We start from the raw sequence: 21458 nt of genomic DNA, 5'->3' as shown, positions 1-21458 counted from the left end.
CATACGGTGAACTGACTTTGTGTGTTTTTGCTTTGGAAAGCAAATGTCGCGGATAGCAAGAGTCGCCACCGACTTTTCTTTTATCCAATAAGGAAAGGCGGAAAAGAACAGGAAAAACCTTGATTAGATTTTGGGTTCGGGAGGTACATTATACAAAGGGAAGGTGTTAGCACCCTTTGTATCCATGGTTATCCATGGGCTCTTAATTACTTAATCACTTATGTTTTCCTTGTTTGAAAAAGTGTTTGAGAAATGTTTAGAAAGTGTTTTGAAAAAAAAAAGAGTTTAACTTTGTAATGATTCTTGTACGAATGTATACAAAGTGTTTATCTCGTTTAACTTTGAAAGTTGTTTAGAAAAATATAACTCGGTAATGATTCTAGTACGAATGTATACCAAGTGGTGATTTTCTAAAAGATGTTTTGAAAGGTGTGAGGTGTGAAAAAATATTTTGAGATGTGAGTAAGCATTTAAGAGTTATACCTACCCAAGGTCTTTACGGGTATTTCCTATCCTTATGAGGGTAAAGATGTCCTTACTATTGAGAAGTAAGTAGTCTTATCCTTTGGATGTTAAGGGACATCGTAGGGTCATCGATTGGTCATTGAAGGCAACAGTTGTAAGGATACCTTAGCATTCGAAGGGACAATCATCATTTAACCGTAGGCTACATCGAAGGGTCATCGAGGGACAAAATTGTATATTCGAAGGCAACATCCGAGGGTCCATGATTTATCTTGTAGGGACATGATGATTTAATCGAAGGGTCTTTGCTAAGTGTATCCCCACATTCGCGGGACATGACCGTAATACCGTAAGGCAACAAAGAGAGGGCCAAGATCATATATTTAAAGGCAATATTTTATAATCGATTAAGTAATTAAGATGAATCTCCATAAGGGTATCCCACAAATAAAGTGGAATACCTAGCAAGCTATCTTTTCCGGGAGTATATGAACCCTTACAACATTCAGCAAACAGGTCAGAATACCAAGTCAGGGTGCACTCGGGAATTGCACCAAACAACAGGAATCACAATAGTAATAGTGTCAGGTAAACAATGCATGGTTACAATAAAATAGATGAGCGAAGATCAAAACAGAAAAACAAAATCAGCTACTGTCGCGTTCGCTGCTGCCTCGCCTAGCGAGGACTTAGCGAACACTCGCTGCAGGTTCGCTCAGCGATGTGCTAGCGAACGGCTGCGGGTTTTGAGTTTAATAGCAGTACGATTTCAGCAGGTTCCAAACCCTATGGCATCCATTACAGAAATTTCATGGTTAAAATATTCAGTATTCATGCATATTTAAATCCATACGCAAAACTTAAGATACATTTATAAATTCAAACATAATGCCATATATAAATTGAGAACATGAAGCGGTAGTAGTAGTGCAAACCTGTTTGCAATTGAATTGCAACGTTGAATTGGCAGATCACTTTTGGTGTCGGATTGGGTTGGGCGGAGGTAACCTTTGTGCAGATGAGTTGCCTTCAGGGTTTCCTTTAGGGTTGCTCTGAATTCTCTTGGTTAGCCTCCAGGGTTTGCTTGTTAGGGTTTCCATTCGTTTCCTCCTCTGACTGATCTTCCTCCTTTTTTCTGAATGAGGTCTTGGTATTTATAATAGTTTTTGTGACCTGATGGGCTCAGAATGAAGCCCAAAAAATTTCTGGTATCCGCAAGCTTCGCTAGGCGAGTGGTGTAGCGAAGGGTTCGCTAGGCGAAGGATTTGCTCGCCTAGCGAGCATGCCAGTTTAAGTCCTTTTCTGGATTGGGCCACCTGTGTGCTGGGCCTTTGTTCCTTTAAGGTCAATGTCTTGAAAAAAAGTTGGATTGCCTTGAAAAATGTCTTGAAAGATTAACGGGCAAATTTTGGGGTATGACACTGTGTTAGCCGTGTTGGTATATGGGATAGTTCTCTTCCCAAATATTGACCATTTTGTGGACCACCTGGCGGTGAGAATTTTCCTCTCTGGTAACCCTGTACCGTTCCTCTTGGCAGATCTCTACTACACTCTCCATGATCATCATGAGAAGAAGGGAGGAATAATCTTATGTTGTGCGCAGTTGTTGCATGCCTGGTTTAGATCCCACATGCCCGAAGAAGGTCCTTTTGTCTCAAAAGAGCTCAAGCCCTTCCAAAAGTTAGCTTCCCTCACTTCCAGTCATGTTAAGTGGTATATCAGGGATTGGGAAACCGAGAATGTGATTGTCAGCATTGGAGACTTTCCCAATGTGCCTTTGATAGGAACCAAGGGTTGCATCAACTATAACCCTGTGTTATCTCTGAAACAAGGAGAGAAAAGTTTGGACAAGCGCTTTATAGCACCAAATCTGTGTTCAAGTCAAAGGAAGAGGAGTTGGATAGAGCTCTACTCCGGATTCCAAAACTCAACAAGACTCTGGAACTGACCCTTGAAATGAAAAGGGAAGCACGACTGATTTCTGAGATTCGTACTCGTGAACTGGAGAATACCATTCAGAAGTACAAGGATACTCTGGAACACGAGAAGCTGAAGACTGAAGAGTCAGAAAGAGTTTGCACACGGCTGAAATATCATTTGGATCGAGCTGATGCTAGAATCCAGGCACTTGAAGGTGGGGATCAGGATGCTGCCTATATGGTGTTGCTAGGTGAATGCAGATATTGGAGAAACCTCTATAGGGATATAGAGGTGACCAAGGCTGAAGACGTGCGCATTATCCAAGATCTCCAAGGGCTTTACACTGAGTGGAAGGGAAAATTTCTAAAGTTGTCCGGATTTGTGAGTTCCATCATGCGAGAGCTACCTGAGAAGCTGCAAGAGGCTGATTGGTGCATGTGTCCAGAGAACACCCCGCATCAAGTCTTTAATTTCATTAAGTTTTGTAAGGCAATGCTAGAAAGGTTGACTACCGACCTTGCTACGATTCGGAAGGCCCATATGCCATGAGCACGTTGTTTGTATTTGAACTTTGATATGAGATTAATGAAAAAACGCTTTTGAGATTCATTTTATTGCGCTTCATTATTATTTTAAATATTTGCGAACAAGTGTTGTGATATTTTTGAAATGAATGATTGAAACTAACCAAGAGTTTTGCAAACAAAATGCATCCATACATGCATTCATGCATTTTCAAAACAGAGTCTCATTCTATCCTTTCTTCCTCCAGTTTCACGCTGAATTTTCAACACCAATATAATACTCGTGCCAGAGCTCGTCAAAGGATGGCAGATCAAGAGCATGAATTGGAGCGAGTGAGCTCAGAGCTCGAAGACCTGCGTGGAAACATGGGTCAGGTCATGGAAATATTACAGGTCATCAGGGCAAAGTTGGACGCCCAAACAACAGTTGTTTCAGAAATCGTCGGTCCAACGATTGAACCCCAACCTGCAAGGACAACACCAGCCACTTGGCCAGCCTATGGTTTACCCCCCGGTTTCACACCTCCAGTTGAAGGCGCCCCTGGTTTTGCACAATCCGCTCAGTAGACGACTCCTCTACCAACCATCAATGAAAATCATCCAGTGGTCCACACGTACGCACCTCCTCTCGTTCGTGCGCACGTACAACCTTACTTTGAGGATCAACAACATGCTCCTGACTTTTCAGACGAAGATGAGGAAAGGCAAGAAGACATAAGAGGGATGAAGGAGAATTACCAGATTCTTGAGAAGAGATTGAGGGCTATGGAAGGTGACCAAGTTTTTGGTGCTACTGCTAAGGAGATGTGCTTGGTGTCCGGTCTTGTGATCCCTGCAAAGTTTAGGACCCCAGATTTCGATAGGTATGAGGGCCACTCGTGTCCTAAGAGTCACCTTATTATGTACTATCGAAAAATGGCTGCGCATGTGGAGGATGATAAACTCATGATACATTGCTTCCAGGACAGCTTGAGGGGTGCTCCCTCCAAGTGGTACTTAAGCCTTGATCAAAGTAGGATCCGTTGTTTTCAAGACTTATCTGATGCCTTCATCCAACATTACAAGTATAACATGGATATGGCCCCAGATAGGAGACAACTGCTCAGCATGTCCCAGAAAGACAAGGAGTCTTTTAAGGAATACGCGCAAAGATGGAGGGAAGTGGCCTCGCAAGTCGAACCACCTCTGGCTGAGAAGGAATTAGCAGATTGGTTCATGGATACAGTCAAACCTGTGTTCTATGAAAGAATGGTGAGTAATGTGTCTGCAAATTTCTCTGATCTGGTCGTCGTGGGCATAAAGGTCGAGTTGGGACTGAAGAATGGAAAGATGATGACTACCTCTGAAACATCTGGTAGTAATGCCAAAAAGTTTCCTGGAGGGTTTCAAAGAAAGAAGAAGGGTGATACGAATGCAGTGTCAACCAGTCAAAGGAGGAGTCATTCATGGAAAAAGCAACACCCATTTGCTCAACAACAACCGATTTATCCAATACAATATGTTCAACAACCATATGTGGCAGCAGTCACACCAAATTTTAACCAACCACAAGCTCATGTTTATCAACCCGCTCAACAATCGCCGATATACCAGCAGGCGCCAGCGCCACCTGCTTATCAACAGCCGAGGGCACAGGCTCCTCGTCCACACAATCCCCAAAATCAAAATAGGGTACAGAGAAGTAGACTTCCGTTTGCTTCAATCCCTATGACATACACTGAATTGTACCCCATCATTGCTACAGAAAGGGTTAGTGACTCCCAGATCCTTGGGTCCTCCACCAAATCCTTTACCTCCGTGGTACAATCCAGATGCCCATTGTCCTTTCCATGGGGATGCCCCTGGACATGATTTAGAAGGATGTTATGCTTTAAAGCATATTGTGCGAGACCTGGTTGAGAAAAAGATTCTTTCATTTCGAGACGTCGGACCCAATGTCAAGAACAACCCTCTGCCAGCACATGGTGATGTTAATGCCGTCGAGGACGCTTCTGATGTGTGTGTAATCAAAAACGTGGAATATGTTAAAACTCCATTGCTAGCGCTTCATGCAGGATTGGTGGGGGCTAGATTGATTGACGCATGTCACGACAGTTGTGAGGAATGTGCCATTCAGCCAAAAGGATGTAAAGTGGTACGAAATAACATTCAAAATCTGATGAATCAAGGTGTTTTACAAATTTCTGGTCCAACAATAAATGAGGAAGTTTCAGTCATTGAACCTGTTTTTAACATACCAGAACCGTTTGAGGTGACTTATCACAGAAGAGACGTTGTTCATCCGTCACCCGTGGTAGTTTGCATGCCTACCCCATTTCCTTTTGAAAGCACTAAGGCGGTACCCTGGAAGTACGACATAACAGTGGTGGATGGAGTGGTAGATGGAAAGCCCAAAATTGCTGAAAGTAAGGAAGTTTTGGAGAATGTTGACACCGACATCACCAATATCGCAGGGACAAGCAGGATGACCCGGAGTGGTCGGATTTATACTCCCAATTTTAATGTGAACCCTCAAGAGCCAACAAGGGGAGCTGCAAATGTAAATCCTACCCCAGAACAGGGAGGGGCACAGCCGGCTGTGCAAACAGATGAAGCAAGTGAGTTCCTAAGGATAATAAAGAAATCTGACTACAAGATAGTTGATCAGTTACATCAAACACCATCAAAAATATCTATCTTGTCTTTGCTTCTGAATTCCGAAGATCATAGGGAGGCTCTGCTGAAAGTGCTTGCTCAGGCTCATGTTACCCAAGATATCACGGTCGGCCAATTCGATGGAGTGGTCGCCAATATCACAGCCTGCAACACTCTAAGTTTCAGCAATGAAGAGTTACCCAAAGAGGGGAAGAATTACAGCCGCGCTTTGCATGTATCCATAAAGTGCCAAGAAGATGCTCTGGCCAGAGTTTTAGTTGACACTGGATCATCCCTCAATGTTCTACCAAAGAGGGCACTTGCTAAATTTTCTTACCAAGGTTCAGAATTGAAACCCAGTGCCCTTGTGGTAAAAGCATTTGATGGCTCTCGAAGGACAGTAGTTAGGGAGGTAGAGCTACCAATACAGATCGGACCGCATGTATTCCCCATCAATTTCCAAGTCATGGACATAAATCCAGCTTATAGCTTCCTTTTGGGACGCCCATGGATACATGCTGCTGGGGCAGTAACTTCTACTTTGCATCAAAAGATGAAGTTCATTGTCGATAACAAACTCGTCATTGTCTCGGGTGAAGAAGATTTTATCATCAGTCAACTCTCCTCTTTCCGTTATATTGAGGCCGATGAGGATGCCTTAGAAACCTCTTTTCAAGCACTTGAAATATCCAATGCCACACTTGAAGAGGTTAAGGATCCTGTTGAGAAAACCAGTTTGTCATTCGCCTCTTTGAAGAGCACAAAATCAGCAGTTGAAAGTGGAGGCCCTGCAGGTTGGGGGCAAGTCATCAACGTCAATGAGAAAAATGACCGTTTTGGTTTGGGGTACAAGTCTTCTAATAATGGAGGAGCCCTGGTCCCTGCAAAGGACCGTGTGCGTAGCATACAAGAAGTTTTTCTGAGCAAAGGATTCATCCATGGAGATCAAGTTGGTGCAGTGGAAGATGACACTGAAGATGGAGAAACATCAAACCTGATATACCGATGTGAAGCAGCCCTAACAAATTGGGAAGCAGTTGAGATTCCAGAAGTTTTTCCTGTGTCAAAGTAATTGTTGTTTTCCTTTGTGTTTTTGAAAATCCTTAGCCTTGCCCAAGGCTAATGGATCATTTATAGGGCCCCTTTTGAATTTCGAAAAAATCATTATGACAAATAAAGAGCATTTTGTTCAAATTCTTGTTGTTCATTTACTTTTTTTTCTTTATTTAAAATGGCAATCCTTTCAAAACTACAAAAATATTTTTTATCATTTCTTTTGCTTTTTATTTCCATTTTACTAAAAAAAACCATCATTAAAAAACATGCAGAATAATCAATAAACCAGTTGAATTCGATGACCCCACTACTTCCTATAATTTTGAACTCCCCATCTACCAAGCAGAAGAGGATGGTGAGGAAGATTGTGATTTCCCTGAAGAATTGGAAAGGATGCTCGAGCACGAGACAAAGGCCCTTCAGCCACATCAAAAACCAGTGGAAACAATCAACCTTGGCACCGAGGAAGACAAGAAAGAGGTCAAAGTTGGGACTACACTTGAGGCAAGCATCAAGGAAAGATTGATCAAGTTGCTACATGAATATGTAGATGTATTTGCTTGGTCGTATCAGGATATGCCAGGTTTAGATACCGACATTGTTGTCCACAAGCTACCACTACAGCCAGATTGTCCGCCAGTGAAGTAGAAGCTCCGAAGAGCGAGACCCGACATGGCTATAAAGATTTGTGACGAGGTGAAACGTCAGTTTGATGCCGGTTTTCTAGCAGTTGAAAAGTACCCTCAATGGGTAGCTAACATAGTACCTGTACCCAAAAAGGATGGCAAGGTCAGGATGTGTGTTGATTATAGGGATTTAAACAAAGCAAGTCCGAAGGATGATTTCCCCCTGCCACATATTGACACTCTGGTAGACAACACTGCTAAGTTCGCAGTCTTCTCCTTTATGGACGGATTCTCAGGTTATAATAAAATCAAGATGGCTCCAGATGACATGGAGAAGACCACTTTTATTACCCCTTGGGGCACATTTTGCTACAAGGTGATACCTTTTGGTCTCAAAAATGCCGGGGCAACTTACCAAAGAGCTATGGTCACTCTTTTCCATGATATGATGCACAAGGAGATAGAGGTTTATGTTGACGACATGATCGCTAAATCTCAGAATAAAGAGGATCATATGAGCCATCTGAAGAAGCTATTTGAACGCCTCAGAAAATTTAGATTACGATTAAACCCTGCAAAATGCACGTTCGGCGTCCGATCTGGAAAGTTGCTTGGGTTCATTGTCAGTCAACGAGGAATTGAGGTAGATCTAGACAAGGTTAAGGCAATACAAGAGATGCCTGCTCCACGCACCGAGCGAGAGGTTAGAGGATTCCTGGGACGTTTGAACTATATCTCAAGGTTTATCTCACATATGACTGCCACATGTGAGCCTATCTTCAAATTGCTTCGAAAAGATCAAGCAGTCGAATGGAATTCTGACTGTCAAATGGCTTTTGAGAAAATCGGACAATACCTGCAAGAGCCCCCTATTCTAATTCCACCTGTCCAGGGGAAACCACTCTTTATGTACTTGACTGTGCTTGAAAAATCAATGGGATGTGTGTTGGGACAACATGACGAAACCGATCGAAAGGAACATGCTATCTATTATCTGAGTAAGAGGTTTACCGACTGTGAATCCCGATATTCACTCTTAGAGAAAACTTGTTGTGCTTTAGCATGGGCCGCTCGTCGTCTAAGACAATACATGATTTGCCACACTACTTTGTTGATCTCAAAAATGGATCCAATAAAGTATATCTTCGAAAAGCCTGCTTTAACTGGAAGACTCGCCCGTTGGCAGATGTTACTATCTGAGTATGACATCCAATATGTATCTCAGAAAGCCATTAAAGGAAGTGTGTTGTCTGATTACCTGGCAAGCCAGCCCGTTGAAGATTACCAGTCGTTGAAGTTTGACTTCCCTGATGAAGATATTATGGTAGTAAAGGATTGTGAAATCCCAGGACTTGATGAAGGACCTGAACCCGGATCTCGGTGGAAGCTCATGTTCGATGGTTCCTCCAATTACATGGGGCATGGCGTAGGAGCTGTTTTGTTGAATCCAAATGGTGGATACACTCCTTTCACAGCAAGGTTGTGTTTTGATTGCACAAATAATATAGCAGAATACGAGGCGTGCATCCTAGGCATTGAAGCAGCAATTGATCTCCGAATCAAAACCCTCGAAGTATGTGGAGACTCAGCCTTGGTGATATACCAAGTCAAGGGCGAATGGGAAACTCGTGATACCAAGTTGATCCCATACCGTGCCTATGTCATGGAATTAATAAAATACTTTGACGAAATCACTTTCCGTCATATCCCAAGAACTGAGAATCAAATTGCTGATGCTTTGGCTATGTTGGCTTCAATGTACCAAGTCAGATTCCATAATGAAGCACCTCTCATTCAGATCGAGCGGAAAGTTGAGCCTGCCTACTGCCAGTCGGTTGAAGACGAAGACGATGGTAAACCCTGGTTTCACGACATCAAGTGCTTTTTGCAAAATCAAGAATATCCAACAGATGCAACAGCCCTTGACAAGAAAACGTTAAGGAAGTTAGCATCCAAATTTTTCTTAAGCAATGGTGTGTTATACAAGAGAAACCATGACATGATTCTGCTCAGATGCGTGGATAAACATGAAGCGGACCTGTTGATCAAAGAAATTCATGAAGGATCCTTTGGAACTCATGCCAATGGGCATGCCCTGGCCAAGAAGATTTTGAGAGCTGGTTATTATTGGTTTACCATGGAATCTGACTGCTTCAATTATGCTAGAAAATGTCATAAATGCCAAATCTATGCCGACAAGGTGCACGTGCCTCCGACTCTACTAAATGTTTTGACGTCACCGTGGCCTTTCGCAATGTGGGGCATCGACATGATTGGCACCATCGAGCCTAAAGCTTCCAATGGTCACCGCTTCATCCTAGTCGCCATTGATTACTTTACCAAATGGGTAGAAGCCGCCTCTTATGCTAATGTGACAAAGCAAGTGGTTGCACGGTTTCTCAAGAAAGAGATCATTTGTCGTTATGGAATTCCCAACCGGATCATCACAGATAATGGGACGAATCTGAACAATAAAACCATGAAAGAATTATGTGAAAGCTTCAAGATTGAGCACCATAACTCTTCACCATATCATCCAAAGATGAATGGCGCTGTTGAAGCCGCTAATAAAAACATCAAGAAGATCCTGCAGAAAATGGTAAAAACCTATAAGGATTGGCACGAAATGCTACCCTTTGCACTGCATGGATACCGGACTTCCGTCCGCACTTCAACAGGGGCAACCCCTTTCTATTTGGTATATGGGATGGAAGCAGTTCTCCCAATTGAAGTAGAGATACCTTCAATGAGAATCCTGATGGAGACCAAGCTAGAAGAGGATGAGTGGATTCAAAATAGATTTGATCAGTTGAACCTCATAGATGAGAAGCGAATGACTTCTTTGTGCCATGGACAATTATACCAAAAACGGCTTAAAAGGGCGTTTGAAAAGAAAGTACGTGTTCGAGAATTCAGAGAAGGAGACCTCGTGCTTAAGAAGATCTTGCCAATACACAAGGACTCACGTGGGAAGTGGACTCCCAAATATGAAGGCCCATATGTTGTGAAGAAAGCTTTCTCCGGAGGCGCTTTGATCCTCACAACTATGGATGATGAAGAGCTCTCACACCCTGTGAATGCTGATGCAGTTAAAAAATACTATGCCTAATAAGAACCCGCTAAATCGAAAACCTGAAAGGGCAATTTGGGGAAAAAAAAAGGGGCATCCCGGTGGATTGAAAACCCGAAAGGGCGATCCAGGCAAAAATTAGGGGCAAAAGGCATAAACTGCATCAGTTGTTACTGATTAACACCAAAGAATTTGAGGTGGAAGATTAATCCAGTTACTCCCCTCAGAAGCAAGGTTTTGGGAAGTCAGATCTAGTAGGGATGTTAGTGGTCACTAAATTCAATGTAAACCTATCCTTATTGCCATTTTCAAAAAAATGTAACACTCTATGGAGCTACGCCATTTGTGTGCTACCATTCTTGAATAAAATACAAGTTTTCCCAATCATCGATAGTTGTGTTCATCTACGCTTTTCTTTGTTATGCGAAATGTCATTTATTTGTTAATAATGAAATTTTGAAACTTGAAAAAGAATTTGAAATTTGGGAAGAAAGACAAATTACTTTGACATATGTGAAAATCAAAGGAAAATCATCTATTTCCCCGAAAGGCTCAAGTTTGCATTAATACTCCAGGATCACCAACAAAAGCCCCCATGGAATATAACTCATCGATCCTCTAGAAGGAGGGACCTTTGGTTATTTATAACTATCAATCATGATAGTTTCTCCTCTGGATGCGCCTGTTAATTGTACGGGTATGAGTTATTGGTGTTGAGGAATCAGAATCTCGGTCCCTACAAACTCCCAGTCTGCCAAGTGTCAGCATTCTCATAGTCATGATCATTCATATATCATGCATAAAAGCATTCAAATCATGCATAGCCGAAAGGTACTTCGTGCTCATTATGCACTGACCTAGGTCCTGTTGTCGATCCTATATCCTTTGACCTTTGTTCCAATGTCAGGTCATATATGAACCTGCTCTGAAGAATTTGAACCTATTTGTTCAATACCATTCAGGTCATATCTGAACCTGCTGTTGAGCTTTATTCCGATGTCAGGTCATATATGAACCTGTTCTGAAGATTTTTTCCTCTGTTTGTTCAACACTATTCAGGTCATATATGAACCTGTTGTTGAGCTTTATTTCATTATCAGGTCATATCTGAACCTGTTTGTTCAATACTATTCAGGTCATATATGAACCTGTTGTTGAGCTTTGATTCCATTGCCAGGTCATATATGAACCTGTTTGTTCAATATTATTCAGGTCATATATGAACCTGTTGATTGAACCTTATTCCAGTGCCAGGTCATATTTGAACCTGTTCTGAAGAGTCTTTCTCTATAATTTGCTTCAATGTTGTCAGGTCATATATGAACCTGTTGATTGAACCTTATTCCAGTGTCAGGTCATATTTGAACCTGTTCTGAAGAGTTTTTCCCTTTTGTTCAATACTATTCAGGTCATATTTGAACCTGTTGTTGAGCCTTGCTCCAGTGTCAGGTCATATATGAACCTGTTCTGAGGAGTTTTTCTATATTTGTTTCCATTCAGGTCATATATGAATCTGCTGTTGGACCTTATTCCTTTGTGAGGTCATATATGAACCTGCTGTTGAGCTTTCATTCCAGTATTACCAGGTCATATATGAACCTGTTGATACGCTCTTCTTGAATTTTTCTGAGTTTGTTAGGTCACATCTGAACCGGATGTCAGAACTTCTTGATATTCCCCAGCATTGTCAGGTCATATATGAACTTGTTTTTGTCGTGTTTTATTCCAGTGTTGCCAGGTCATATCTGAACTTGTTGTGACATTTTCTTTCTTATTCGGGTCTAGTAAGTCATATGTGAACTTACTACCGAAGTCTCTTGTACCCTGAATGTTGTTTATCAACTTTCACTTTGAGTACTCCCCAGTGTGTGTCTGATTCTCCAGCAGGATTTGTTTTCCCCAGCGAGTTGTTTCTTACCATTTGTCTGTCTTCCTGTGGACCATCAGCATTCCCCGCAGCTTGGTCTGTCTAGTAGCATCTCCTGTCAAGGGTCCACCATATCCCTAGCAGGGAAGAAAATTTTAAAAAAAAAAGAATCTTGCATCCATGCATATCATATCATATCATATCATATCATATCATATCATATCATATCATATCATATCACATCATGTCATAGGGATTCAGGATCAAAATCCGGGTCTTCTTAGTATTTAACCATCTCCCACTATGATCATATGAAGAGTGTCCTGCTTCATATTCTCTAGTAGAAGATACTTAAATAGGGGCAACTGTCATACCCCGATTTTGGTCCTGAATTTCTTTCCATGTTTTTTTCATTTTTCTTATTTGGCACTTGGCCTAAAATTCATTTTTGCATACATTCATGACCAAAGGCAACCATCCGTTTTCAAACATTGGTTATTATCTAGCTTTTTGATCATGGTGTTTTTTGATTACAAAATGGATTTTAGTTATGACTCTTTTTTTTAATTTTTCAATTTTAATTTAATTTCAAAGTAAATCTAATTCCAAATTTCAAGTTAATCTTAATTGTATTTTACTAATGATTCAAACTCTAATTGATTTTAATTCCCAAATGAATGTTAGAGTTGATATCAAAGTAATTTTAACAAATTATAGATTGATTCGATTTTAATTGGTTTTGTTGGTTTTTTTTATTTTAAATTGACATTTTGATTATTCTTAGATTTATTTCTAAAATCCAATTCATTACATTTTCAACACCATAATTTGTTATTCAGTTGCTATTCAAGTCATATGCACTACAGTTCATGTTCAAATTCATTCCAAATATCAATTAGTGCAAATCATGGCCATATAAATTTCATTCAAAGTGTTTTATTCCATTCAAATGATCAATTACATTATTACAATCCATCATACATTATTCATGACATGGAAATTTACAAAAAATCGCATTTATGACTGAATGTTGGCTTTGGACAACTTTGACCAAAGTCAACCCGAATGATCCAAATCCTAGTCCTAAATCCCGAGATTTAATTGGCCTTTGAATCCTTTCCATTATGGGGTTTCCAAGTTCAACATTGGTGTCATTAGCTTCCAAGTTCAACACTGAACTCAAACACCATCAAACTATTATCTTATAACAGACACAGTCATTGAAGCATCCTTCTGTTCTATCGTGTGTTTTTCATCCTATGTTGTATTCTACATATGATGAAGTGGCCATCATCTCTCTCTCTCTCTCTCCCCCTTAAAAAAAACACATTACTTTGCCTCCTATACCATCCATTTTTCTCTTGTATTTTGACCTACCTTCCCCCACACAAATGCTAAATATTTTTTATACCATATGGCAAAACATCAAAAGCAGGGAAAAGATCAAGACAAGGAATTGGAATTCCTATGTGACGACTCTGATTCTGAATTTGAGGTTCCCTTGCCTCTTACCGCCACTTCTCGGGCTTTGTATATGTTGGGAGATATAACTGCAGGGCCTGCGTTTAGGTTCACGCAATGGCTCCATTTGAAATTAGCTTGTGGGAGAGACTTGGGAAAGCTGCAATGTTGGATATTGAACCAAGCTCCTTTTCTTGGGATTGTCTCTCTTCATTGCACCATACTGAACACAGCAGTAGCAATGAACAATCTGAGGATGAAATCAACAAAGCTCTTGAGCTGTTATAAAAATATCATCATCAAGAATGGCAACACAGTCTGAACGCCTTGGATACGAACTTGCTAAGTGGCTAGGAATCCAAACTCCGCAGGCTAGAGTCATTCATAATACCAGTTCAGAATGGCAACAAATAAAGGAAGCTACAGAAAAAGATAGAGAAGCGGCGGCAAATTCTCAGAATGATGAAGTAGGTGAAGTGACGTGTTTTGAACTTTTGGAAGCTCTAGAGCTTAGCTGATGTTTGTTTTTAATGAGTTATGTACATGGTTCACCTTTGCTTGAAAACATTAGTACATTTGAGTCACGAGAATCTGCAGAAAAAACATCAGAAGCTCTTGGCAGGGTACTGATGTTGGACTTAGTAATTCGAAATGAAGATAGGCTCCCTTGCCGTGAGCTTAGATGGCGAGGGAATTCTGCAAACTTGCTGGCTGAAAAGATGATCTATGCAAATACAAATACACTAGAAGCAGCTTTGGATTCTGCAATGAATCTTTATAGACCAAAAGTGATTAGGGCACTTCAAAAAGAAAGAAGGTCGAGCTCAGTAGATAGCAGATTGAGTTCCCATAATCCTGGCTTAATTGACCGGTTAAATGTCATGAAGAACTTCATGTTGCTTAGCTTATCGGCACACCATCCTCACACATCCAAACTGAAATTACAAAAAACCACCCAAAACCAGAGCTGTGATCAAAACCGAAACTGCTTTTGGAATCTTCAATATTTTTACTGCAGTAACACAAAGCAATTGGCAAGCGTTAAAAATCCAGAAAATTCCCAAGCGTTAAAAATCCAGAAAATTCCCAAATTGGAATAGAGACAAAATTCAAAGAGAAAGTTTGAGCTCAGATTACCTGTTCCAAATCCAAACATCAAAGAGGCCAATCCATTTTCTGAGCACTGAAGGGACTTCGCAGAGTTACTTCTTGGATCACCAAAGGCCAAATTGAAACCCTAATTTATAGAAGATAAATAGAGAGAAGAAATCAGGGAGAGAGGACGAAAAAAAATTGAGCGGAGAAAAAACTTCAAAAAAGCGAAAACCCTAATTCCCAAATCAGAAAAAGGAACCAATTGAAAGAAGCGAAGGAAGGAGATTCGATTCGTTACCTAAGTTGCCAAACCACCGAAGGTGAGTTTTCCGTTTGGGATTTTCAATCTCTGTTGTAGTTTGGTTCTTAGCGTGAGGGTGAGAGTGACGCGATTGAGAGAGACTCGTTGGGAGAGTGAGAGAAGTGAGCGAGGTTGAGCGTGATGAGCGATTTTGAGAGCAGAGAGAGATTTCATTTGAGAGAGTTTTGAGGTGGAGAGATTCTGAGATTGAGGTTTGGGAGGAGGACGATGAGCTTCGAAATTCTTCTGCGTCCTCCATTTTCATTTCTTTTTTTTTATTATTATCATTTGCTCTTTAATTAAAAATTATAAGACAAACCATTTAACTCCATTTAAGTGACCTTTGAGTGTTTCCAGTAGACATTAACGTTGGTGTTTAACAATGATTCCATTTTTTACTATTCCCAACTCACCAGCCTCCAAAACCCAACAGCCAAGCGGCTGGGTTTAATTATGGTAGTCCAACAAATTTCTTTTTTATTAGTTTTTTTATTTTTATTCTAATTTTTAATCTATCTTAGTTTATTTATCCAAACTAGCATCAAAATAACAACTAGTCATAAGTGGCTTGGTGGAGAGGGGTGGTTTCTATGGTCTTTAGTGGAGTGGGTTCAATACCCACATATGTAGCTTTTTTTCTTTTAGCATTTTATTTCTTTTAGCATTTTATTTCTTTTAACATTTTTTATGTTTATGTTTTATTATACTCATAGTTTCATTATTATTTAATAACACAAATCTGTTTTTTTATTAATTTCATCATTCATTCAAAACGATTTTAAAACTATTAAAATCATATTTCTCGATTCAATGTCGAGCCCATTTCCACACCCTTGTAAGTCGATTGCTTTGTAAGCATCGCCATCAACCTCACATAGCTTACTCTTGGGCTTTCTTACAATGAGCCGGTTCTCTTGCACTTACACTCATATTTCGCATCATTTGTTGTTTGGGCCTGATTTAATTATTTCATGATTTTGAATCCCCATTTGACAAAATGTACCCCACTTCCCCAATGTGTATATAATTTTGTATTGTTTTATTTCTCTATTTGTTTTAGATACTAACACAAGAGTAAAATCCACCATTTCTAGAAAATACAAAAAAATGTGACTCGATCCAATGTCGAGTATTTTCTCAATAAACAAATCAACTCATTTCTCCCTCCTATTCCATCCCATTGCTTTCAAACTTTCATCAAACGCTTGATTCAACGTCAAGCCATTTTTTCTGATAAAAACTCAAAAGCTATTAATCTACAGTTAAGACCTTTTCAATAAAGGTGGAAGTGGAACGTGGTGTATACCACGCACTCCTGAGACTAGGATTCGAGATGTATATCTCGCCAATCCTAGCTCTCGCCATCATCCAAATTTATCCACTTTGTTTTCTCTCAAACACTCATTCAAATTTCTCAAACACCCATAAATACTTGATCTAGGTCAAGTCATTTTCACAACAAAACTCAAAATACCTAATTCTTATTTAACACTTTCTCAATAAAGGTGGAAATGGAACATGGTGTATACCATGCACTCCTGAGGTTAAGATTCGAGACGTATGCCTCGCCAATCTTAACTCTCGCCATCACCTAAAATTGTCAATGCGGTTTCTTCAAACCCTTTCTCAATCAAATTCCAAAATACTTAATTCCTATCTTAACCTTTTTCAATAAAGATGGAAAGGGAACATGGTGTATACCATGCACTCCTGAGGCTAGGATTCGAGATGTATATCTCGCTCATCCAAGTTCTCGCCATCACTCAAAATACATCCAACCAATCAAACTCTTTTCTCGCCGCCGTGCGACTAACCAAAAACCTTTTACAATGAAAGATATATTGTCTTAAGAGATACAAAACAATGTTTCGGCCACGATTGTTGAGTAGAGATAAATGACGCTTTTCCGAATGTAGATTTATAAATCCATTCGATGTGTGGTATGCGTTCACTCCTCATCTGTTTTGGGTAAAATAATGTTTTCGTCGATAATACAGTATGACTTTCGCTAAAATCGACCAACAAACAAACATTTTTCTATCCATAACTACGTAAGCCTTGATTTCTCTTTTGAGATACGTAGGAGCAGGATTTGTAAATCTTGTCAGGCCCATTAATAAAAAACTTAGGTTTAGTCCTTCGTCAAAAATCCAAAAACATTTCTTCTCTCCTTTCTTTCTTTCCCACTTAAATAACTTAAAGCCTAACATTTCAAACTTACATTAACGCGCACAATCGACCTAATGGTTCCCGTTGAGTACAACGGACGTGAGGGGTGCTAATACCTTCCCCTTGCGTAATCGACTCCCGAACCCTGATATTGGTTGCGATGACCATATCTTATCCTTTCTTTTAGGGGTTTTATCGATATTTTCCCTTTCCCATTTTGGGAATAAATAAAGTTCGGTGGCGACTCTGTTCAGTCCATCATTGCGAGCGTGCGATCGCGCTTCGCTTTAAAGTCGTATCCTCACATTTTTCGAGGTGCGACACCCGTCTTGTCCTTTCCTTTTTCCAGGTTTACTTCGAGCGTTTCCTTTCCCTCCTTTGGGATAAATAACGCACGGTGGCGACTCTTCTGTCATTTTCTTTCGCCGGTTGTTTTTTTCGCACTGTAGTTTTCAGGTTGCGACAAAAGGGAAAAGATCGAATAAAACCCTAATTGTGCAATGTAAAAACAATGCGAAGAGATCTAAATTTCGGGGGTTGGTTATACTAAGGGAAGGTATTAGCATCCTCAATATCTCTAGTATCCTATAGGAACCTTTTGAAAGTATTTGTGTTATGTTATTATTCGGAAATGTTTTATTGGGAAGGACCTAAAGGTTTTATTAAGTTTGCTCGCCAAAACTTCGCGGTCATGTGCCTACGTATCCTTATAAGGATGGAATCAGAGCAACCGTAGTTCACCTAACTAAGGGTGAAAGAACACTTGGTAGTGATCAAGGTTCCAAAGGGGAAGTAAGTGTTCATAACAAACATACTTACAAGAGTTATAAACTCTTACTTAAATCTAAGTTGAAAGTGAGAATGACTCTAACAAGGTCAAAGGGAAACTAAGGATTGCTAAACTACCTATGACATTAAGTCAATAAAGAGGTCTTTCCCTTGGATTTGGGCAAAAAGATAAACAAAATATAAGCAAGATGAAGAAGATGTTCAAGCATGACATCAACAAATATAAGCACATGATAAAGAAAAGATGTTCAAGCATGACATCAACAAAGATAAACAAATGGTAAATAAGATGTTCAAGCATGACATCAACAATGACAAACAAGGATGAAGAAGATTTTCAAACATGAAATCCACAAAAATAATCAAATGAAGAAGATGTTCAAGCATGACATCAACAAAGATAAAAAAATGAAGAAGATGTTCAAACATGACATCCACAAAGATAATCAAATGAAGAAGATGTTCATACATGACATCAACAAGAATAAACACATGATAAAGAAGATGTTCAAGCATGACATCAACAAAGATAATAAAATGAAGAAGATGTTCATACATGACATCAACAAAAACAAACAAGGATGAAGAAGATGTTCAAACATGGCATCCACATATATAATCAAATGAAGAAGATGTTCATACATGACACCAACAAATATAAACACATGGTAAAGGAGATGTTCAAGCATGACATCAAAAATGACAAACAAGGATGAATAAGATGTTCAAACATGACATCCACAAATATAATCAAATGAAGAAGATGTTCATACATGACATCAACAAATATAAACACATGATAAAGAAGATGTTCAAACATGACACCAACAAATATAAACACATGGTAAAGGAGATGTTCAAGCATGACATCAAAAATGACAAACAAGGATGAATAAGATGTTCAAACATGACATCCACAAATATAATCAAATGAAGAAGATGTTCATACATGACATCAACAAATATAAACACATGATAAAGAAGATGTTCAAACATGACATCAACAAAGATATGAAAGCATGAAGAAGATGTTCATACATGACATCAACAAAAACAAACAAGGATGAAGAAGATGTTCAAACATGACATCCACAAAGATAATCAAATGAAGAAGATGTTCATACATGACATCAACAAATATAAGCACACGATAAAGAAGATGTTCAAGCATGACATCAACAAAGATATGAAAGCATGATCATAATAATATCAAGCATGGTATGTAAACACATATGTACAACATGTGAACATGAACAAAGATACAATAGCATCAATCAAAGATGTATAAAATTATCATGAATATGAATTACATGGATATATCATCATGAAGAAACAAAGATGAATGACATAACAATTCATGAACATGTATATGGATGTCATGATAAGTATGAATGAACATGTGTATGTATGAAGTAAGACATGGTTTAGACATAACATCAACTTGATCATGAAAACAATTTAAGGTATTAAATACATGCATGTTAAGGTTCAATATGGTCACAAACAAAGGTTCAACATCATAGAAAAAGTTTCAACATGTAAGCATACAAGTCATACAAAGACATGTTACTACAAGTTTAAAGCATTTGTAAACACATAAACAAACACAAACACAAGGGAACACATGCACACAAAGGTTCAACAAGACATGAAAGAATGACATGTGAATCATGGATCAATGGCAAAATAAACACACAAAAGTTCATGGCATAGTAACAAAGTTCAAAGCACAAAAACATGTAAACATACATTAAAGTAAGTCAAAATTAGGTCAAAACCAATAGGCATATATTAACAACACCAAACAATGTTCATATATGATTCAAAACATTCATACAAGTCATGGTGATCAATAAAAATTAAAGTATCAACAAAAGAAAGTCATTTGAAACCCTAAAACAATCCTAAAAAGGGCGTCAACTTTAGACAAGTATAAGTATGTGAAAAATAAAGAAATTCTGGAATTTCTTTTCACCATAATAAAATAGACAAAATTATGAACACATAGAAAAAAGAGTGGCTCAAAAAGGCTTAGGGATCATCGAGTTATGAGTCTTTGAAGTTATGAAAAATAACAAAAATAAATAGGTAAAAAACAATGAATAAAAAGGGGTTTGGGGCAAGTAGGATTCGAACCCCAGACCTCTTGCACACATAAAGCCTTAACACACACAATCTAACCTCTGGGGCGGTGATACATCCATTATCTTAGTTACAAACATTAATATATATAATAAAACGATTCCAGAAACTGTAAAATTACACCAATCCATCATCTTCTTCCTCATGTTCTTGCATGTTTTTATTAATTTTCTTTCAAAACTTCAAACAATCATAACTCTCTCAATTTTCCATGAAATTAAAAACCGTAAGAACCTAAATTGCTCTATTTTTCGCAAGAAATCTAATGATGTCATTTTCTCATCCTAAAACTCAATGTACAAAGCGTGACAAGGAAAAAACCAGAACTACACTTTTAATTTTCAAACAATAAAATCTTAATGCATGAGCATGATATAATGCATACAGTAGCAAACATACAACAAATACAATATGTACTACATTTTAACTTCAATAAATATACAAGAATGATGCATGAACAAGATTTTCAAGTGTAAATGCACTTACCTATTGGAGAAAGTCCAATGCTTCTTCTTAGCTACTACAGAGATAAAAAGAGAGATTCTACCAGCCTTGTTGGTCCTTGAGGATAATGTTTGAATAATGAGAATGGCCAGAAACAACTTGAATCATCTCACACAAATGTTCTTGTAAAGTGAAAGAGTGAAATGGTGAATGATAAAGTAGAGGTTACAGAACTTGTTCAAGTGATTAAACAAGTTTTAAATGATGTCTAGAGATGATTTGTGGTGTTTGTTTGGAAGATACATGTGGAGAATAAGTTTGGTTAGAGAACTTGCAAAAATAATGTGTTTTTGAAAATTCTAATGGAATGGGAGTTTGATGAAGTGTTGATGGGTTATTGTTGTACGTTTTAAGGCTTAAGGGATCCCTCTATTTATAGTAAAAGAGTGAGGATTGGAACTGATTAGAAACAAAAGTTGTGAAGTTATGGTTTTGGTTGAGAATGAATGAGAAGTTTGCATGAATAGTTGGATTTCAAGGAGTTTTTCATATCTCCCTAGCCTCTACAAGATTGCTTCTGATCTCTTAAGATTGTTTGTGATCTTTAGGGACAAGTTTCAAGGGTGAAAGAGTGAGTTGTTGGCATAAAGCTTGCTTTATCAAAGTAGTAATGTGACCTTTTGCAAATTCACCCATAAATGGTATAATGCAATGGACAAAACCTAAACTCCTTGTGCAATGCACTTAGGATTCATATAAACATCTGATTATGGAGAGATTTATACACAAGAGGACCTGCAATCAAGAGATCTTCACATTTGAAATGGTTTTCCTCCAAAAATTCATCATGAACATGACTTGAAATTCAAGTTTGGAACCCCAACTTCCCATTTTC

Source organism: Lathyrus oleraceus, chromosome 3, assembly GCF_024323335.1.
Source record: "Lathyrus oleraceus cultivar Zhongwan6 chromosome 3, CAAS_Psat_ZW6_1.0, whole genome shotgun sequence".
NCBI lineage: Eukaryota > Viridiplantae > Streptophyta > Magnoliopsida > Fabales > Fabaceae > Lathyrus > Lathyrus oleraceus.
The sequence above is the reverse complement of the archived record's forward strand: the minus strand, read 5'-3'. Positions refer to the sequence as shown.